This window comes from Alexandromys fortis, unplaced genomic scaffold (genome assembly GCF_014885135.2).
Source record: "Alexandromys fortis isolate MF-2015 unplaced genomic scaffold, M_Fortis_MF-2015_v1.1 scaffold_54, whole genome shotgun sequence".
Classification (NCBI taxonomy): Eukaryota; Metazoa; Chordata; class Mammalia; order Rodentia; family Cricetidae; genus Alexandromys; species Alexandromys fortis.
In genome coordinates, this window is record NW_026067958.1 from 8,189,690 (window position 1) to 8,209,921 (window position 20,232).

General features: G+C 47.8%; 1 protein-coding gene across 10 annotated transcripts in view; it reads left to right on the top strand.

The window, feature by feature from the left end:
* The first annotated feature begins 239 nt into the window (after positions 1 to 239).
* The window catches only part of Svil (supervillin), a 194,451-nt gene continuing 174,458 nt past the window's right edge, over positions 240 to 20,232 (top strand). For 2 of the 10 annotated variants that reach the window (XM_050152510.1, XM_050152517.1), the window contains exon 1: positions 240 to 666. The gene's annotated coding sequence lies outside the window, so the exon portion shown is untranslated. Of the gene's footprint in view, positions 791 to 1,225; positions 1,351 to 1,388; positions 1,519 to 20,232 lie in introns of those variants that run through there. The other 8 variants (XM_050152512.1, XM_050152516.1, XM_050152518.1 and 5 more) reach the window with 8 other exon arrangements.

The following is a 20,232-nucleotide window of genomic DNA, read 5'->3' on the forward strand; positions in this document are numbered from 1 at the left end:
GTGGTGGCGGCGGCAGTGGTGAGACTGGACTTTGCACAGATGTGAGTGTCCTAGCAAGGTCGGTCTCCTTGGCAACCAGCCCGGTGCGCTACAGGCTGCAACGTTCACTTGGGTTGCCAGGTCCTATCACTAGAACCGCTGGAAGCTCATGCCAGTCGCTTGGGGACTCAGAGGTGAGCAGCGTCTCTGACTCCCGGAAGCTTCGGGTAAATAGAGCCTAGGGCGGATGAGCCCAGGAGCGGCGGGGCGCGTGCGCGGGGCGCGTCCCCGGGCCCGGACTGGGCGGGAGCGCGCCGAGGGGGTGGGTCGCACAAGCTCCGCTGGCCTGGCGCGCCATCTGAGCCACTCAGAGCGCCAGGCGGCGGACACCCGGGGGCCCCACAATTAATACCCGGCTCTCGCCCGCCGCGCGAGATTCGTGCACCGGCTGTCCGGGAAGGAGCCGCTAGGTCAGTTCTGAGCCCGCAGATTACTCTCTTCCAGACACTGAGACCATCCGAAGCGGTGCAGACTCTGCCCGCGGCCTCCTAGAGAGCGAGCCCGGGCTGAGGACTGTGCTGCGGACCTGGGGTTCAGCGCGATTGTGCGTACCCCGGACCACGGAGACCTTGTTGCAGGCGCCGAGCGGCAGGTGGGCGAAAGCAGCTGCGCAGAAGCTAAGAGAGGGTGAGTAGGGTCGGGAAGTTGGGGTCCCAGAGGACGTTCTTCTGGTCTGGACCAGGCCCTCGCGCCGAGATGTTCTCTCAACCGGACCCTTAAGTTGCACTGTGGACCTGCGGGAGGCTGAGAGGTAAGCATCCGAAGTGTGTTTACCTCGCCGAGAGAGCAGAGCGAGGCAGCATGTAGCCACACCCCCAGCCTGGCGTTCACAGGCGACCCGACCCAGCACCCCAAGCCCGGCGGATGCCACCGAACCTGGAGCTCCCCGGAAGCCTCTTCCTACAGGGAGACCCTGGTGTCACAGACTCCCGTCCTTTCTTTACGTCCCTTCAGTCCAGGCATAGGAGAGGCACTGAGACTAGGGGCACAAACTTAGTTTGAACACTATAAACGCTGCTCTTCCAGTGTTTTAAAAACTGCACGTGCGTATTGTGGATGAGGGCGCGGGGCGGGGGAGGGGGCTGGTGACAGAACTGCGCCACTTGGTCTGCAAGGGAGTAACTTTGGCCTTTCGTGCCTGTTGGGGCGCGGGCACAGCTTTTAGGATCTGGATCAGACCGTCCCTGCGCTCTGAAAGGGGTGTCCCTGCTCTGAGTGGCCTGCGGGGCTGCTCCTGGTGGCCCGGCAGAGGGCGCCAGCTCCTGAACACCGCCCGGGCCAGTGGAGGGGAGGGGATTTGCGAAGCTCCAGGTAAGGAGCGCTGTGAATCATCCAGCGGCGGGGGTGGGGTGGGTGAGCCCGGCTCAGTTGCAAAGAGGCGGCGAGTAGCCGGAGAGACACTGGTCGGGACTGTGGGGCTGCTGTGCCGCGGGAGGCTGTGAAAGTGTCTAGGAGGCGCGCGCGGAGAGTCTGGGCAAGGTGAGGAGTGACCCGGAGCTCTGAGGCAGCACTGGGCCAAGGACGGCTGTCTCGGGATGCCGCTGTGTACCTCCCCAGGCGGGGGTACGGGGTCGGTTTCAGGGCTACCCGCAGCTCTGCCGGGGCGAGGCTGGAACCCGGAAGACAGCAGCCTGGACGGGCGGCGGGTCCACAGGCCGCTACCACCGGATGCTGTTTTAGCTCGCGGGGTCCCGGACGGTAACAAAGGCACCGTGAGGCTGCCGCTTCCACTCACTTCCGTCCCGCTGCCCCTGAGGGGAGGTCCGACAGTGTTTGGATTTTGGAGTTTCGGGGCTGTTAGGTGAGAGGAGGGGCGGGAAGGAGGGCTCCTGGGCCAGGGTGCACAAGCGAACACAATTCCAATTTCGCGGTCTCCTTTTCTCCAGTCGCCGGGGATTGCCTGGGCTCCTGCGCCCTGGGACGCGCCTTCGTAGGGCTTGCCCGGGTTTGAACTGGCCGCTGGGCGACCGCTGCAACCGCCTCCCCATGACCCTCCCCATGATGTCTGCGCGCCGGCTCCCCAGGGGCGGGGCTTAGCATGGGTGACAGTCGGTAGCCCCTGCTTCTAGAAAGTGGAGCCCCAGAAAGTGTTGATTGTATTACTGTGAACAGTAACAGAAGAAATTCCGAGTCTCGAGCCACGGTATGGGTCCGGTGCAGGTTTAAGGGCCTGCCGTGTAGGACTTGCAGACCTGTTGAAGTCAGTTTATCGCAGTTGCGGTACCGTCGAAGGGAAGGGGCCACTTGGTTTCTACCACTCCGTCTCCATCTCAAGTTGTCCACTACAGTCTCTAGCACAGGCACGATTATTGTCACGCCGATGGATCACAGGGGAGGCTTCCCTGTGTGTCTCAGGACCGGGACCTGAGGGGAAGAAATGTTGCTTACAAGAAAGCCAGACAGCCACACTCTGCTGGTAGGTGCCCTCAGCCCCAGTGTTAGAACCTAAGTCACCTTGACACATCTCTCAGCCCAGCCTCGCCACAGCCTGCTGCAGTAAGCGCAGGGCTGGCTGGCTTTGATGACGCACTTGGTACTTAGGAAAATCCCTCTGATTCTGCTTTGCATCTCACTGCCTCCTTCAGAGGGTGGGCTCTGGAAACTCAACTTAAAGAGCCAAAAGGTCCACTAGAGGTCGGTCCTTCTCCAGAAGGGGTGCTGGATGCTTGCTGTTGCAGAAAAGGCTGTTTGTAAAGAGATTCTGCTTGGTTTGGTTTTGTTGTTTTGAGAGAGGGTTTCACGCTGTAGCTCAGACTGTCGGAACTCAGGGCAGCGCCTCTGACTCAGTCTTCTGAGTGCTGGGGTTTCAGGCATGACTTTTTTTTTTGGTAGATTATTGAGTCCGTGCTGTAATCCTGGACACATTTGATCTAGTTGGATTTTAGACTTCTTCTGTTAATGCCACCACTCGAGTGACACCAACTTTTTGTGAAGTTTAAGGAACGTGGAAGAATTAAATCTTAAAAAAAAAAAAACCGAAAACCAAGAACCGTCCTGTAGAATTACAGGGCAGTCCCCTGAGAGGAGTCACCACTGCCTGTGCTTTCCTCACAGGTGGACCTGGGGCGGGGGAATTATCCTCAGCATGAGACAGCCAGGCCCCACCCTATGTGACACGGCCACAGGGCTGAAAGTGTGTGTTAAATTTAATGAGAGCTGCTTTGGAAGTTGCTTTTCCTGAGGAATTTGTAATGACCCTCCCCCCAGCAGTTTCTCTTACAGACCTAAGAATATACTGTCTGTGTGGTTCTAGGAACGCTAAGCTCATGTTTAAGACAGGGGCTTCCGTGTGACCCGAATGCTGCTGAAATGTGTGGCTTTAAAAAGAGAGGTGTGTGACTCTAGCATGACACACTGGGGTTCAGATTGTCTTAGTGTTGTGCCAGCCATGGGGACCTGTGGGGTCAAAGTGGCTGGCCTCGGGCTAACACTAACATTATCTGCCTCTAATGTTGCCTTAGCCAATTGTGCAACCTCTCGGAGCTTCATTTTCCTCCTTTAAGATTGAGATAATAGTAGTCTAGCCTGATTTCCAGCTACAAGGATAAAATTAGATAATGTATGTAAGATTCTTGGCATGGTACCCAGCACATAGTAGCTGCTCAACCAACCAGTGAGGTCCTTCCTCCCGTGTGGCGTCTAGACAGCTGAAGACGGAGACAAGCAACAGCTTGCTCGGCCTCATCCCACCCCGCTTTGTCAGGTTTTCAGTATTGTGCACTGAGGAATTTCTCTTCGTCAGCAAGCTGCGAGGTTGGGGGGGGGGTTGTTGGTGATGGAAACTTTGTCCACTTGCAGGAGGAATTTGCAAGGGCCTCCGGAACTATGAGGCTTTCCTCCTGGCTGCGCCACTGGGTAATTTTGTGGCTAGCTTTCCAGTCATTTCCCTTTCCTTTAGATTTAAAGCCAGTGTCCAAATTACCACCAAGACAAGACTGAAAAAAAAAGACCTTAAAACTGAACTGGGAAAAGGAAGTAAGTATCCATTTCTTTTTTGTCCAATTAATGAGCCATCTATAATACTAAAGAAAAGAGAGTCTGCTTCTGTGAACTGTGCCTCGCAGTCTTGGAAAGAGGACCATTTTACTTGGAGAATGCTGCTGTTTGCTGAGTCTGTAAGAGGCCGGGGAGGAAGGGGAGCGGAGCTCTCCTTGTTGTTCAGCCATGTTTTCTCAAGCTTGGTGGACTGTAGGACCTGAAAATTGCTGTGCTTTTAGAAGCTGCTGGAAGAAGACACACAGTGGTAAAGCTGAAGAAACACAGAGCAGCCAGGGTGTCCATTCTACATGAGAAAACCCTGGGAGAGTTTTCAGCTTCATAACCCTAAATGGAGAACTATTCTGTCTGCTCGCCACTCCTCTCCCTCTCTTCTGGATTTTGCACCTTTATCTTTTAAAAACAAGTTGAAATTTTGGCGGTTCTGTCACGCCATTCGCAGCTTTGGCGTGGCTGTTTTTGGTGTAGCTGGGAGACAGAGGCTCTGTCACTGTGCAGATCCCACATATGGGCATGGAGTTTAGCCCTCCCACCCTGGAAAATGAGCTGACCCTATAACTGGCTTTTCCCTCCCTGAAGCTTTGTGCCTTTAGCTCCATTTGTAGCCACTTGTGCCCCAGTGTGCAGCCTGAAGCAGCTGCAGGACATGCGCCAGGCCCACCCTGCGCTGTTGCTTCCTTTATGGGGATGATGAACAGGCAGTGTTATTTTGAATCACATAGCAGCCTGTTCCAAAGCCGCTTGCATTCCCCAGCTGTTCCACCACATTTTTGCATAAGGGAGAGAACTTGCCAGCTGCTGGACCACTGAAGTTCCATTTACTGCTTTTGTCCAGTAATGGGGAGGTTAAAATCCTGGAAGCATTGTTAACCTACAGCCTTTTAAGTGGTCTCACGTGTCTCTGCAACATCAGCGGTGTTCCAGACAGAGTTAGGGTTTGTCAGGACAAGATTTCAAAACAAATGGCACAACTTTTCTTTTCAAGGTAATTGTTTTAAACATTTTCTTTTGTAAGTATGTGTGTATGTGTGTGTGTCTGCGCATGCACACATGCATACATGTCGTATTGGTATGCACACTTGAATGCAGGAGCCCAAGAAAGACAGAAGAGGGTGTTAGATTCCCTGGAGCCTGTCAAGCTGAGTCTTAAGAGCAATGTCACAACTTTATTTTTCTTTTGTCTAAATAACTTTTTAAAAAATTATTTCAATATTCTTTTCAATTATTGTATATGTCTATATATGGGCATGTAGGTGCTCCCAGAGGTCTAAAGAGGTCATCAGATATTGTGAAACTGGAGTTGCAGGTGAATATGAGCTCCCTACATGGGTGCTGGGAACTAAACTGGTGTCCCCTCAAAGAACAGTATACACTCCTACTTGCTGAACCATCTCTCCAGCCCTTCAAATTAATTTTAAGGGATAACTAGTAGGTATAGTTTTCTCACACTTAAAACAACATCTGATTTATATTTCATCAACTAATAAAGTGTTAAATCTAGGAGTAAAATTATATGTTTTAAAAAACCGTGCCATAGCCAGGCAGTGGTGGTGCAGACCTTTAATCCCAGCACGTGGGAGGCGGAGGCAGGAGGATCTCTGTGAATTCTAGGCCAGCCTCGTCTACAAGAGCTGGTTCCAGGACTGGCTTCAAAGCTACAGAGAAATCCTGTCTCAAAAACAACAAAACAAAACAAAACAAAAACAAACCTGTGCTATATGTATCTGGCTTAACTCTATACATTGTTCTAGTGCAGTGGCTCTCAGCTTTCCTAATGCTGTGACCCTTTAATACAGTTCTTCATGTTGTGGTGACCCAACCATAAAATTATTTCGTTGCTCCTTCATAACTGTAATTTTTCTAGTGTTCTAAATCATAATGTAAACATCAGATATGGCAGGGTATCTGGTATGTGACCCACAGGTTGAGAGCCACTGCTTGAGAGGTGGATATTATTAGCACACATTGTATGTGGTTCTCAAAGAATTAATAGAACTATTATATTTGAAAAAGAAAACCTGTACTAAGAAGGGAATGCCTCTTGTTGTTGGGGAGACACTTGTCACCACCTGAGTCTCCATGCCTGCTAGCGCTTGCCCAGGGTCCTGAAACAACCATCTTCATTAATGCAAACTGTGAGTTGATGGCCCTTCAAAGCCACAGTGTAAGTTACAGTCTCTGTTGGACTGCACTTGGCCTCTGTCTCCTTTGCTCTGTGAGAAGTTATAAAATGCATGGGTCTCGAGCCCCCTGGCTCCTAGTCCCTCTATAGGATTTGTCTGTTATCACTGAGTTATCACTGAGGGATGAAGATCTTCTCAGTTCTTCATCCGTCCCTCAATGGCCCCCTTAACATACGCACACACTTTGTACTTCATCTGCTTGAACAGAGCCCAGAGGTTTTTATACTACTTCAATTTTTTGGTTGGTTTTCTTGTTATTTTCACTTTGGGCTATCAAGGATGTCCAGCCTGGTCTTTAGGGCTGATGAGCAAGTGTCTCTTGTCACAGAAGAAACTGAGGGTAGCACTACACGAATCTCCTGACTCCAAATTCAGCCCATGCCTAGCTGGGAGTTGGAAGGGTCAACTCCACAGAAGAACTTTAATCTGGTTTTGGCTTCTGAGCTTCCTTGTGCTTGTCCTGACCATAGTGGTCCTGCCCAGATCTTGAACACTTTTCCTGGAATAGATCCTTTTATTATACCTTTTGCATAGCCATTATTCTCTTGACAAAAAGCTATCCATAAATATTATTTCCTAAGGTACACAGTCCTCCTTTCTGTTACATGTGCATGTATGCTTGCGCGCGCGCGCGCGCGCGCGCACACACACACACACACACACGGGTGTGTATATCTCTGTGTGCATACAAAGACCTATTATGGTTCCTGGACTCATTTTCCTTTCTCAGCCAGGTCAACATCTTTCAGAGATGACTCCACATCTATAGCATAGAATGGTTTATTTCTGTTCAGTGGTTTGGATGCTGTAGATTTTCTGAAGACACATATATATACCCACGCGCATGCGTGCACACACACACACACACACCTACATGTGATTAAAGACAATAAAAATATATCTTACAAAACTTAATTAACAATAGCAGAAGTGACCTGGCCAATCCTTCTCACAGAAGAACCCTTGGGAAGTAAACCTGTTTCTCCCTTGGAGGGACATGTTCTCCCTTCTACCTCATGCTGCTCAGGGCTTGGAAACAGCACCCATTTCTTTCATTTCTTTCCTGTAGCTTGAAGGTGACAGACTCTGAGGTGCAGTCACAGAGCCCCTCCTCAGCAGCCTGGGGCTTGCTCTGTCTGCATACTGGGATAGCTCTCCCTCAGCCCTGGATGGACCTCTTTCTTGTGGCTGCCATTCTGCCGGTCCTGTCCTGGTCTGCTGCTGTCACCCAACTGGCCACCTTCTGGCAGCTCCGGGTTTCAAGTGTCTTAGGGAAACCTCTAGACAGGTTTCCCTTGGATGCCCTTCTGCCACCTGTCATTGGTATTCAATTGCAACCCCCACTATCCAGCCTGCTCTGAGTGGGAGGAAGTCCCCACCACCCTGACCCCAGCAGCGGCCCCTGGGTTTCCAGGAACAGGGCTTCAAGTCTTTTAGGCTGCTTTGCTCTTTCTTACCCCCTTTTGGACCCAGCCTCCTAATTCTTTTCTCTTTGTCTTTACAACAATTTGCAAATTTATCTCTTTGTTCTGAGTTAGTTCCCTTTGGCTGTCCCCTCCCTTTAGCCTAGAGGATGCTTTGAATGCTTTTGTTTCCAGGCAACTTCTGCCTTTAGAAAAGGTTCTTTGGAATTGAAGTATGGAAATACCAGTTAAGAAACTGGTCAGGTCAGGCCTTCTAAAGGCTTGAACTTTGGGGAAGATTGTTTGGAATTTATTTTGGCTTTCCTTCCTCATGGCAGCACCTGAGAGCAATTGAAATGTATGCTTGTTTTGGAATACCTTCCGATTGCAAATGGAAATTGTACGTGCAGTGCAGAATTAATTTGTGCTCCAGCTCCACCCCTTTCAAATTATATTGCTGGAGAATCTTTGGACACAGTTTGTGCCTTGTTGCCTGACTGAGTTGTGTGTAAGTCACAGAAGATTGGTCTTATGTGGTTGTCCTGGGGCCTTTTGTCCTTGGGTATCCCTGAGCTCTGACGGTGAGGCCAGGATCCTGTGCTGCAAAGTGAATCTTAGAAATCCTTATCAGACTGATCCTAATGAAGGCATCTTGGGAAGGGTGTCCCTGGCTGTTGGATGTCCTTGCCTTGCTCTGTGATTACGTGTTGCTGAGGATCTCAGGAATAACTTCTCCCTGCCCAGAACCTAAACTACTCTTTCTGAAGTGTGTGTGTACTTTCCTGGTGTTGAGAATACAGCTCACAGAGCTTTCAGTCAGGGCTCCTGTGCACACGGAGGCTGCATAGGTGCTGGGGGGAGGGTCCATTCCAGAGGATAATAGGCTAATAGGCAGGGTGCTGTAAACACCTGAGGCTCTCTAAGCACAAGCCTTTGTGACCCAGCGCCTCTGAAGAGATGAAATAAGAAGACAATCTTGGTTTGACCCCAGATCCAGGGTCGTGAGTTATGGGTTCTATCAGTATACTCTTGTGTGTACTTGTCCCACTTTGACCCCTTCCCCACAGCTGTTTGTTGTGGAGGATAATCTAAGTCTGGAGGCACTTGTGTAAAGGATATTCAGTAGTGATTTAAAGAGCCCCTCCCTGCGGTGTAAGGAACACACCATGCAGATCTGTCTCAGTGAGTGTCCTCACAGCGTTCTCTGTGTTCAGATTTCTGCCAACTGTGTTTGTAAAGAGACCCATTTTCCCTTTGCTGAGTGCTGCAGCAGCATGCTCCCAGCTTTCCTGCCTTCCAGGACAGAGGGCAGCTTACACCTCTTTGCCTCTTTTCTGGGTGTTGTACATTACAACCAGTTGTCTCTAGTTTCTGCCTAGGTGGCTTCCATGCTTAAGATCTCTGCAGTGTAAATGGGCCCTTTGTTGAACAGAACATAATTATCAGGACAAGTGTGTACATGCTAATGCAGGACACACTGTGCATATCAGTACAGAATGCCCAAGTGCACACCAATACAGGGCACACATGCTGAACGTGCAGGCACATGTGCACACCAGTGCAGAGGACATGTGTATACAAGTGTGTGTGTATACATACTGATGAAAGTGTGTGACTGTCTGGTCCTTGCTGCCAGAATGGTATAGAATGTTCTGTCCTGTGCTATTAGCTCTTGCCAGGGTGTAGGTTGGGTTGGGTTCTAATGAGAAAACATCATAGTTGAAAATTTGGAGTTAATGTAACTTTTTCCAGAGACTACGGTTTTTGTTCATGGATTTCAAGTCTAAAAGTTCTGTGTATAGAACTAAGGACTTAGATTCCTGGGGAAAAGTGAGTGATCTGATCACGAGAGTGAAGAACAAGTGTAGACGGGACATCCTGTAAGCATTGGTAGACCGTGTCCATTCTGCTCCTGAGAACGGATTTGGTGGGAAACGTTGGAACTGAACTCATCCCCCCCACCTCTTAGCCCACATGCTTCATACTGAACCCAAAATTATTTAATCATCTTTTGAAAACCATTCATCACAATACACTTCTGACATTGAATTCCCAGGAAAATGAAAAACATGCATAACAAGAAAACTGCAGGGTTATGAATGTTTTAGTTGATTATATACATAAACCTAACATCTCTGTGCCAAAAAAACAAGCGAAACTTTTCACAGAATGGTGCTTTTCCTGTTCTTAGTTCCTAGAGCGCTGGAGGAAGTCTTTATTTTCTTCTATGTAAAAATCGGTTCCATCTTAAGCAGGCCTAAATGCGAGATGTTCCCCACAGACTCAGGAATTCACACTTGGTCCCCACTTGGTGGTGCTGCTTGGAGAGGTTTAGGAGGTGTGGCCTTGCTGGAGGAAGTATGCCATGGAGGGTAGGCTTTGAGCATTGCCTTGCCCCAATTCTAGTCAGCTCTTTGCTTCGTGTGTTCAGTTGAAGATGTAATATCTCAGTTTCCTACCATCATGCTTGTAGCTCCCTACCACACACACAGAGACACACAGACACACAGACAGACACACACAGACACACACACACACATACTTTACAGAATTCTGTAAGCTTACTATGGAGAGCTCACTTTGACTTCTGAGCAGATGCTCGTTCAGGCCAGACAGAAGCACTCCAGAGCTTTCTTTCTTCCCCAGTTTCCAGCTCAACTAGATATTGGTTCTCAACCTGTGGGTCTCAAACCCTTCAGGGCCGCATATCAGATCTCCTGCATATCAGATGTTTACATTATTAGTCATAACAGTAGCAAAATTATAGTTATGAAGTAGTATCTAAATAATCTTATGGCTGGGGACACCACAACATGTGGAACTGCAGCATTAGGAGGTTGGGAAACATTGAGCTGGACGAAGCCTTGACCAAGAGCAGTGCTGTGTCTGCATGGTCTTCACTCAATCTTTCTTCCCCTCTCAAAGGGAGACTTTTTTTTTTACAGTTTATTTATTTATGGGGTGGGGATTCCACAGATGCCACAGAGCCTGTGTAGAAGTCCGAGAACAACTGGGGGGAACCGTGTGTGCCCCAGAGATGGAACTCAGGTCGTCAGACCTAGAGGCAAGTGTCTTTACCCACTGAGTCATCTCACTGGCTCTCCTCCCAGAGTTTTTAAATCCTGTTTGGTTGCCAAATTCACATGGGTTGCTTATAGTTTACCCAACAGTGGCTGCTCTGTTTCATCTTTTCAGAATGGTTTTTCCTTTGTTTTGGATTCTGGAAACAAATGAGCACATTAATGAGCTGTGGCATCGGGCACTCTCAGCCCATCGCTGGTAGGCTTGGTGGGTCCATTACCATCCCTAAGTACATGTGAGAATGAGTATGCCTGCAGAGCCCGTGTTCTGTAAAAGTTCGGCATAGGGAGAAGGGCCAGGACAACACAAAAGCTCTTCAGAAGTTTCGTGTGTAGAGACTTGTTCCTCTCCTTCTCTTTTGAAATATCAAGTTTAAATCTCAGATGGCTTTTTAAATGTATTTTCCTGACCAAATACTTTTATCTATTTTGTATTTTATGTTTGTAAAATACTTTTATGTTGTTTATGTACAAAGAACTCTGCTCGCATTTTTCATAATCTTCTTGTGATGTATTTAGTGGTGTTGTGTGTTGGTTTGAATGATAACTGTCTCCCACAGTCTCTGGCATTTGAAAACTTGGTCCCCAGTTGGTGGCTCTATTTGTTGAGGCTCATGAGGTATGGCCTGGAAGGTACTTCACTGGAGGCTGGCTTTGAGAGTTAAACACTTGTACCATTTCTAGGGTTCTCTCTTGGCTTCTCGTCTGTGATCAAGATGTGAGCCCTCAGCTCTCAGCTTCCAGTTCCAGCTCCCAGGTCTGCTACCTGCTGCCTCCACTTGGCCTTGTGGACACCAATCCTCTGGAACCATAAGCGCCAAATAAACACCTCCTTTTAGAAGTTGCCTTGCTTGTGGTGTTTTTTTTCCCCCCACAGAAAAGTAACCAAAACAGCAAAATGGATATCCCCTTTCACAGAGAAAACAGCATCAAGGCCCCCAGAGGTAAAACATCTGATCAGAATGGCCCGTGGGTAGCAATCAATCACCTCCCTTCTTCTCTTCCTTCTTTCTTTCTAAGAGTTCATATTGTATTGAATTGTGGCGTTGTCACTGGCTTCCTAACCTTTTAGGTTCTAGACAGCTCTTTTTGTGCAGAAAGTTTGGGTCAAGTGTTAAGTCATTTTTTTTTTAACTTCCACAACTTTTGTATAAATTGTCCCAGCTTTTTCTTAACTACTATACTTTTATTATTATTATTATCATATTGACAAAAAATCTTTTGCAGTAATTTGGGAAATATTATCATTTTATAAACCTATTATGCTTTCTGATGCATTATGAAGTACATAAATCTATAAAGTGCTTGGTTGGTAGTTTAGTATCTCCAATACCTCCTGACAGTTTATTATAACCCCAGTACCTCCTGACAGCCTACTGTACCCCAATATCTCCTGACAGTCTACTGCACCCCAGTACCTCCTGACAGTCTACTGTACCCCAATACCTCCTGACAGTTTGTTATAACCGGAGTACCTCCTGAGAGTCTGTTAGCAGAGCACTGGCCTTAATCGGATGCCCTGTTGCACTTTGGTAAGCTTTGTGGTTTCCCATATAACTCACTTAATTTAGTTTTTTTCCACCTTAAAATATAAGGAAACTATGACCCAAGATACGGTTATTTCTGATCTTGCAATGCTTTTGCATCTCAACCTTTGGGATCTCTGCCAGTACCTAGGCAGTCTCTCTCTCTCTCTCTCTCTCTCTCTCTCTCTCTCTCTCTCTCTCTCTCTCCCGGTTCTGCAGCTGTTTCCTTCCTCTCTGTTCAGAAAGAAATAGCATAAGTGGTGTCTAGCATGTTCCTGACTGTTCCTCAGGGGCTGGACAGCCACCCACTGCCAGGAGCGTTGGGACAAGTTGGACCTTAGGCCATTCTGCCCACCTAAGGAGGCCACTCGGGGTGTGCCCGCCCATCACAGTTGCCCTTGCTGTGACCATGGCAGCACTTCCTTGGTGAGAGTCCTGTAGCCACGGGGCTTTTCTTTTCACCACTCCCTTCCCTCCAGCGTGAGGGGTGGGGAAGCTGCCTCTGGCTGAGCGGGCTACGGAGTTTTTAGATCTTCACTTCTATTAATAATTACAGGTTGTGAAAGTCCACCCATAAGTGGGGGAAATGGAGAGTTTGTTAAGTGTGTTGAGAAGAAAATGATATAGGAGGCTATTCTGAAATTCACAAACCACCTTATGAACTAGAATGTTGTATTCAGCATGGCTAAGTGGATACTGTTTCATCTCATCTTGTATGGACCCTCTACACCCCCTTATCAGCTCAAAAATTCAGTTTATATTAGAAAATTTATTTATTTGGAAATACATTACTTTGCTTCACATTTTAAAGTATGAATTTTACCTGAAATGGGGGAATGCTCACTTAGCCCTTAGGGTTCTTGTGCCTTTTAGTTTGTCCTTTATGCTCTCCAGTGTTTGTGTGTGTGGTGGTATGTGTGTACATTATGTGTTTGTGTGTGTGTGCGCACATACGTTGTGAGGGGGCAGAGGTCAAGGACAAGTGTCTTCCTTAGTTAATCTTCACTCTTGCTCACCGGGAGTTCTCTCATTCAGCTATACTCTGGCAAGAGATCCCTGGCATCCTCCTGTTTCTGCATCCCCCACCCCTAGTGCTTACAGGCAGAGGCTGCCATATCCAGCTTTTATGTGTGTGGTGGGGATTTGAACACAGGTCCTCATGCTTGCATGGTAAGCCCTTTACCCGCAGAGACCTCCCCCAATCCCATCAGTGCTCTTTCACTTCCCAGTTGCTTGCTCCATGCTGTCTGCTATTGTTTGCTCAGATAGAACTAAACTTACAGGGAGCAGAAGTCTGCTTAGTCACCTCAGTGGGTCTAGAGACTTGGGAAGATTTTTCTCCACCCCCTATTCCCACTTTAGACACAGAGTATCTAGTAGAGTATCTAGTATGGAGTAGACACAGAGGTGGCATCTAGTCCATCAAATGTTGCCTGTTTTATGAAGAAAAACACAACATGCAGACCCCCTAGTCTTATGTCAGAGTGTGTCCCCGAAAGCCCTTAGGAAGGGGTGGCGGGGGAGGGAGCACAGTGCAGTGCTGCAGGAGGCATTGGATCGTCTAGTTCTTACTTAACTTGTCCTTCTGACACCGTCTGCTGCACAGCCTTGTGTTGAAATAGGAGCGGCAGGGCTGCGTCCCCGGCACCCGGCCGCCCACATGGCTAGCTTATGCCCGAAATAATTACACGGAAACTGTATTCTTTCAAACACTGCCTGGCCTGGCTGGGTCCAGTTTCTTATTGGCTAGCTCTTACATATTGTTCTAACCCATTTCTAATATTCTGTGTAGCCCATGAGCTGGCTTACCAGAGAGGATCTTAACCTGCGTCTGTCTGGAGTGGGAGCATCATGGCGACTCCTCACTCAGCTTCTTCTTCCCAGCATTCTCTTCTGTCTACTCCGCCTACCTAATTTTCTGTCCTATGAGGGCCGAGGCAGTTTCTTTATTATTACAAGACCCACCTCCATCAGCCTTGGGTGAATAACTTCACTGTGGTTGGCCTTTACTCCTCAGTGTAGGCATTCCCTTGCAACACTGTTGCCCAGTCGACCTCCCCAAATTGAAATATTACTAGTTGCCCCGCCATGCATTCAGACGATCTGGTGCATCATATACCTTGGGCGTTTTGATTTTAGAAGCTTGTAACCTTGGGGGTTTTGATTTTAGAAGCTTGTAAACACATAAAGTGCGTCAAGAGGCCTTGAAGTAAAGAATTCTGCTTGGCATTGTTAAGTCTAACTTTTTTTTTTTTTTTTTTGGTTTTTCAAGACAGGGTTTCTCTGTGGTTTTGGAGCCTGTCCTGGAACTAGCTCTTGTAGACTAGGCTGGTCTCGAACTCACAGAGATCCGCCTGCCTCTGCCTCCCGAGTGCTGGGATTAAAGGCGTGCGCCACCACCGCCCGGTGAAGTCTAACTTTTTCTAAACTATTTAAAGATGAAGACTGCTAAATTCTGAGGAAAACCCTTAAATGTGTTGGAATATCATTAATGTGTCCTTTGTAGTTAGGGGTGTGTTGGACTAGCTTGCCTGCCAAATTTGGCATGATATCTGTTTGTGATAATAAAGTTGTGTTGACAAACAGCCTCATTCGTTTATCTGTTCAAGCTACAGTGGCAGAGTTGGAAAAGTGCAGCAGCCCCATATGGCCCACAATGCCTAAAATACTCACCACTGGGGAATTGTAAAAGTGTACTTGCCCCTGATTATCGTCTTCAGTGAGATTCACAAAGACAGTCACAGAAAGATTCGCCCATCAGAAAGCAGTGGTCTTGTTCCAGAGGCAGAACATTCGGGTTCCGATGTCACTGTTTTGTGTTTTCTTTTTGACTCTGTTATAATATGTCACACACATACATACACACATTAAAATTGGTGACAATGCACTTAGTTATTTCCTTGTTTCTTTTTGAAGTAGGATCTATGTGGCCCAGTCTCCTGCCTTAGCTTTGGCTTCCTGAGGGTTAGAGTGCCAGGCAATAGCCACACCCGCCCTGGTTATCCCTTTGACAGCCCTTGTAGTCCATCCGTCAAGTCGCGTGTTTGGAGCGTTTATCTCTGCTGTTGCTGTCATCATTGTTGTTGCCATTGCCCTAGGGAGCTTTGAACAAGCAGAGATAGGAACTAGTGGCTTAGCTTAATGCAAAATTAATGGCATAGGATTAGAAAGATTTCCTATTTCTTCCTTTGGAATTTTTCTGGAAATTATTGAGAGTTTGAAAATGTTTAAACTCACAGGAAAGTGGGAAGAGCAGTATATGGTCATATCCCTGGGAAGGGCACTGGGGGTTATATGGGTGGGGTCGTTTTCATAATCCACGGTTATCTTCCAGCTCAGACGCATCAATACCTGCAGCCTGTAGTGTCTCTGCCATAGAGCTGCCAATCAAGGCTTGCACAGACTGCTCCGTTACTCAGCCAGCCACAAAGATCCTTTCTTTTGGACTATGACTATTTATGTAGTTTACCTTAATTTTGTCTATACAAAAAGATTCCTAGAGGGGCTGAAGATTTAGCTCAGTGGCATTGCCTTTGCCTAGCATGTGCATGCCTTGCTTTAATCCCTGGCAGCACACACACACACACACACACACACACACACACTAACACACAAACACGCACACATACACACATGCGCGCGCACACACACCCTTAAGCAAAATGCAAATAGAGAAATACTCCCTTAAAAATACTTTATTTATTTACCAATATGTGAAGCTGGAGAATGTGATCGATTTGCAATGTATACATACACTCATCAATAAGTCATTAAAAAGTTCTCGTTCCTACTTTGTCCTGTTGCATAGCCCCCTAGGGCTGGCACACAACATAGGTTAAGCAGTTCTTCTGGGAGCATTTTGGTCTAGCGCATAGCAAAGGCGGATCTTGTGAAATAGCTTCTTTAACTATATTAAAAGCCAGTGTTCCTCTCCAGTCCAGGACTTCTGAGAACTTTTGATGTAGGAGGTCAGGTCCTGGGGCGTTAGGTGTTACCTTGTTGGTGAAGGGATGGTAGAGGGAGCAGTGACGTAGGCACCTAAGCTAGCACAGGGCTCAGCATGGACTACAATGTCATGTTTTCCAGCCAGCCCCTCCCCCACCCCAACACCCAGCTTCCGCTCCTGTCACCTCCTTCATCTTTACCTTCATGCCAATCCCTACTGGGGGTATGGCCCCATTAACTTTTGTTCCAGATTTTATATTCTCTCTTTCCTCTGTCTTGGTCTGTCTGTCTGTCGCTCTGTGTATGTGTACACGCTTGTGCATGCATGCATGTGCATGTGTGTTCACAAGTCCTGGCAGAATGGACAGAATTGCTCTATCACACTCCACTATGGGTGCCGTGAGAGATGTTTTGGCAGCAATGCTGTGGGGGAGCAGTTACCCCCACTTTGAGTAAACAGGAGCAGAAGAGAAAGGTGAACCTCTCAAGCCGCTTTTCTGTCCCGGCAGGTGATCATTTGTGTCAGGAAGTTCCTCCTAGGACAAATCTTTGGATGTCTGTCCTCCTCCTTTCATTACGGTGGTGACACTGGCCATGGCAAGCATTTGTATTCTTGGGGTGTTTATTTGCTCACACGCACAGTCTACCCTGTGTGAGGTGTAAGGGATGCAGAGAGCCAGCTTGGTCCTGTCTTTAGGGAGCTTTGGTTTAGAGAGGGAGCAGGCATGAGTGATAAACTAGGGAACACATTTCATTCATGTATCATGCTGGGAGGAATGATGGGAATGGGGTGGTGGCCTCTAGCCTGGTGCTTGGGGCGGGCTTCTTAGAAGAGAGACCCTGTTAGTTGGAATTGAGAGAGCACCCCTGGCAACTGGCACCGACCACTTAGGTAAGAGCCCATGCTTGCCTCCCCTTCCCTGGTGCTGACTTAAGTGTACTGTGCCTGTTGCTGGAGCCTCTTCGGGGCTGGGATACGTTTTGCGACAAATCATTAAATCCCCAGAGGAATATTAGTAAGTGGTTGCATACTTTCAATCAAGATGAAATTATTTTAGGAGTTTGTGTTCCATAATAAACCCTTTCTGTCTTCTCTCAAATAATCGGGAGGAGAATTTCAGTTTCAGTTTGAGCAGTAAATGATTTGCTTGAGACAAGACTTTCTGTCTATGATTAGGTCATGTTCTCCTCAGGAAAGAGGTGGGAGAGGAGAGAGCCCTTGCTGGTGAGAGACCGAGTAAACATTTCAGAATTACCGTAAAATTGCACAAACACCTTTGCTTTCTTAGTTGACACAGGCAATCGTGCATCTTTCTGGATGTGCACGTGATATTTGCATACACATCTGCAAGGCACAATGAGCAAGTCAGGCTAACTGACACTCGTCACCTCGTGCATTTACTGCTTCTTCGTGAAAGCAGCATCCTGTATTGTGATTTCTTGTGAGCTTGCTTACTAGTGAGCTCCTTCTCCACCTGTAAACCACTTGTTCCGGGGGAGAGGCCTGTGCAATGTGAGCTTGCTTACTAGTGAGCTCCTTCTCCACCCGTAAACTGCTTGGTCCTGAGGAGAGGCCTGTGCACTGCTTCAGACTTGGAAGCCACAGCTCCAGCTGTTAAAGGAGCCATTGTGAACTTGGTAGGCTAGGAGCCTCTCCTGAAGGTGCAGGAATTAGCGGTGCACTAAAGCCGTTCAGAACCCACCAGACAGCTGCCCAGAGGGAAGTCATTGCTGTTATCACAACTTTACCTTGGGCAGTTTCTTGGTCATCCAGGAATCCTACATAAGCTGAGAAATGCCCCAAACTTAGGGGTACTGTTCCTCCAAGCAGAGCCAGGACCTTTAGACAATCCCCCTTCTCCTGCCTCTTTGAGGACACTAGTGTCTAGATCCTTAGCAGAGGTCACTGGCTAATTAAATGTGTCTGTGTCCCTCTGGCCTCATGTGAGCCCTTTGTTCAGGGCAGGGAGCCCCTGCAGCTGACAGAGAGGCCTGTGTTCTCGCCTGTGCCCTCCCTGCTTCCGTGGTTATGAATGAAGAGAACCCTGGCCGGGAGGAGACATGCACTTGGGGTGCACGTCTTTAGGAAAGATACGGTCTCTAGGGAAGAGCCGTCTGACAATAGGTAGAGGGCTGGTGGGCTGGTGCGAGTTTCCCAGAAGGGAACGCACACGCCAGCTGGCACTGGCCCGAAGCTGACCAAGCTGCCTTCCAAGTCGGTGCTGAGAGGGAACGGCTGAATTAAGAGAAATTGTAGATATCAGTGGGAAACTATGACGAAAGGGAAATAATCTTTAAAAACTGCTGTTGTGACAGTCTTCCTAGAGATCTCGGAACTTGCTCTCAGCCCTTGGTTGGCTCCCGCCTAGAAATCCTCTTGTCCCTACATCTGCAGTGCTGGCCTCACAGGTGTGTGCCACTGTGCACGGCCACACCCGGGGGAGCAACCTTGAGCCTGCCTCAAACTTAGGGCTTTCTGGTTTTTTGTTTGTTAGCTTGCTTTTGTGTTTACCTTTACAAAGATTAGGGTTTCTGTTTTTTGTTTCTTAGAAGCAAGTGCCTGGCTCTTTATATGTCAGCAAGCCTGTGCCCTCGTAAGCGCTGATTGAGGCTTACTGAGACCCAAGTGAGTTCTTATGGCTTTTACAGTGACCTGAAAGAAACGGCATTTCTCATTTAATGAGCACACACTTGCTGAACAACCTGCCCGCTGGGTCCCAGAAAACTCTATCTCCTTCTGAGATGCACAGAAAGAAAACATGAGGAACAAGTCTGAATACCACTCACCTACGGGCAGGTGTGCTCTGTACCTCAGAGAACAGTTGTGAGGACATCCTGACTGGGAGCAGGTAGTTCAAAGCCACCCAGGGACCAACGCTGTGGGCTCCTTGCTTAGTGTCCGTTTCAGAGTCAGTCACCACGGTGAGCTTTTCCTTCTCTCTGTGTGGTCTGTGTGTACATGTTCAGCTGGGGGTTGACATTGGCTGTCTTCCTCTGTTACTCCCAACCTTAGTTTTTGAGACAGGTCTCTCACTGATCCTGGAGGTCGCTAATGACCAGGCTATCTGTGTTACTGATACTGTGTAATCACATCTTGGTGTTTAATGTGGGTGCTGGGATCTGAACTCAGGTTTGCTGACTGAGCAGTCTCCAGCCCCATGGTAAGTTTGGATGTGATGGATGCAAAGGCAGCCCAGACAAGAGTTCTGACACAGGATGCTTCTACTGAGAATTTCTGCCCATCTGAGAGGCTCCATCAACCATGGCATGAGCCGATGTTCCAGTCACATGTCTGTCTTCTCAGCCCCAGGGACTGAGTCCAAGATGTGAACCTGCAGGTTGACTGTGTGGTGAACCCGCTGCTTTCTTCAGTGAATAGGTCAGCTTCAGCGTTTCCTCGGATTCCGTAAGCAGGACAAACAACATGGAGAGATGTCCTGATGTGCTCTGGGCATGGAGTCTTCCCCTTGCTCTGTTTGCAGTCTTGGGGATTGTAACCCCGGGCTTCACACACTCCAGGCAAGCACTCTTATCACCGAGCGATGTCCCCAGCAGGTTTTCTTATTTTGATGAAACATTTATTCAAAAACTTGTTGTGTTCTGCAGAAATCGTTGTGAGGTATTAGCACGAGGCTGTTTGTTGGAACCACTTTTGCTCTCCATCTTTCTCAGCTATTTTTGTCTTGTCTGATGTCAGACCAATCATTAAAAAAAAAAAAACTTGATTTTTTTTCAGGTCTGGGGACACATGCCTTTAATTCTGTCATTCGAGGGGCTAAATTAGGAGGATCATGGATTATCTTAAGCCACACAGCATGACTCTGTCTCAAACAAAGAAACATTTTTATTTCATCTTCTATGTTTTTTTTAGAATGTCAGCCATAGCAGGTATCATGGAGACTTGTAATTAAGATATTTGCTGATGACATTTGATAATAATAGCAATAACAATACTTATAATAATATCAAGTTAGAATGATTTCCTGAAAATGTAACTATTTTTTAAATGTACTTATGCTGAATTATTTCCTGTACAAATGAGTAGGGCTGTTTTTTTTTT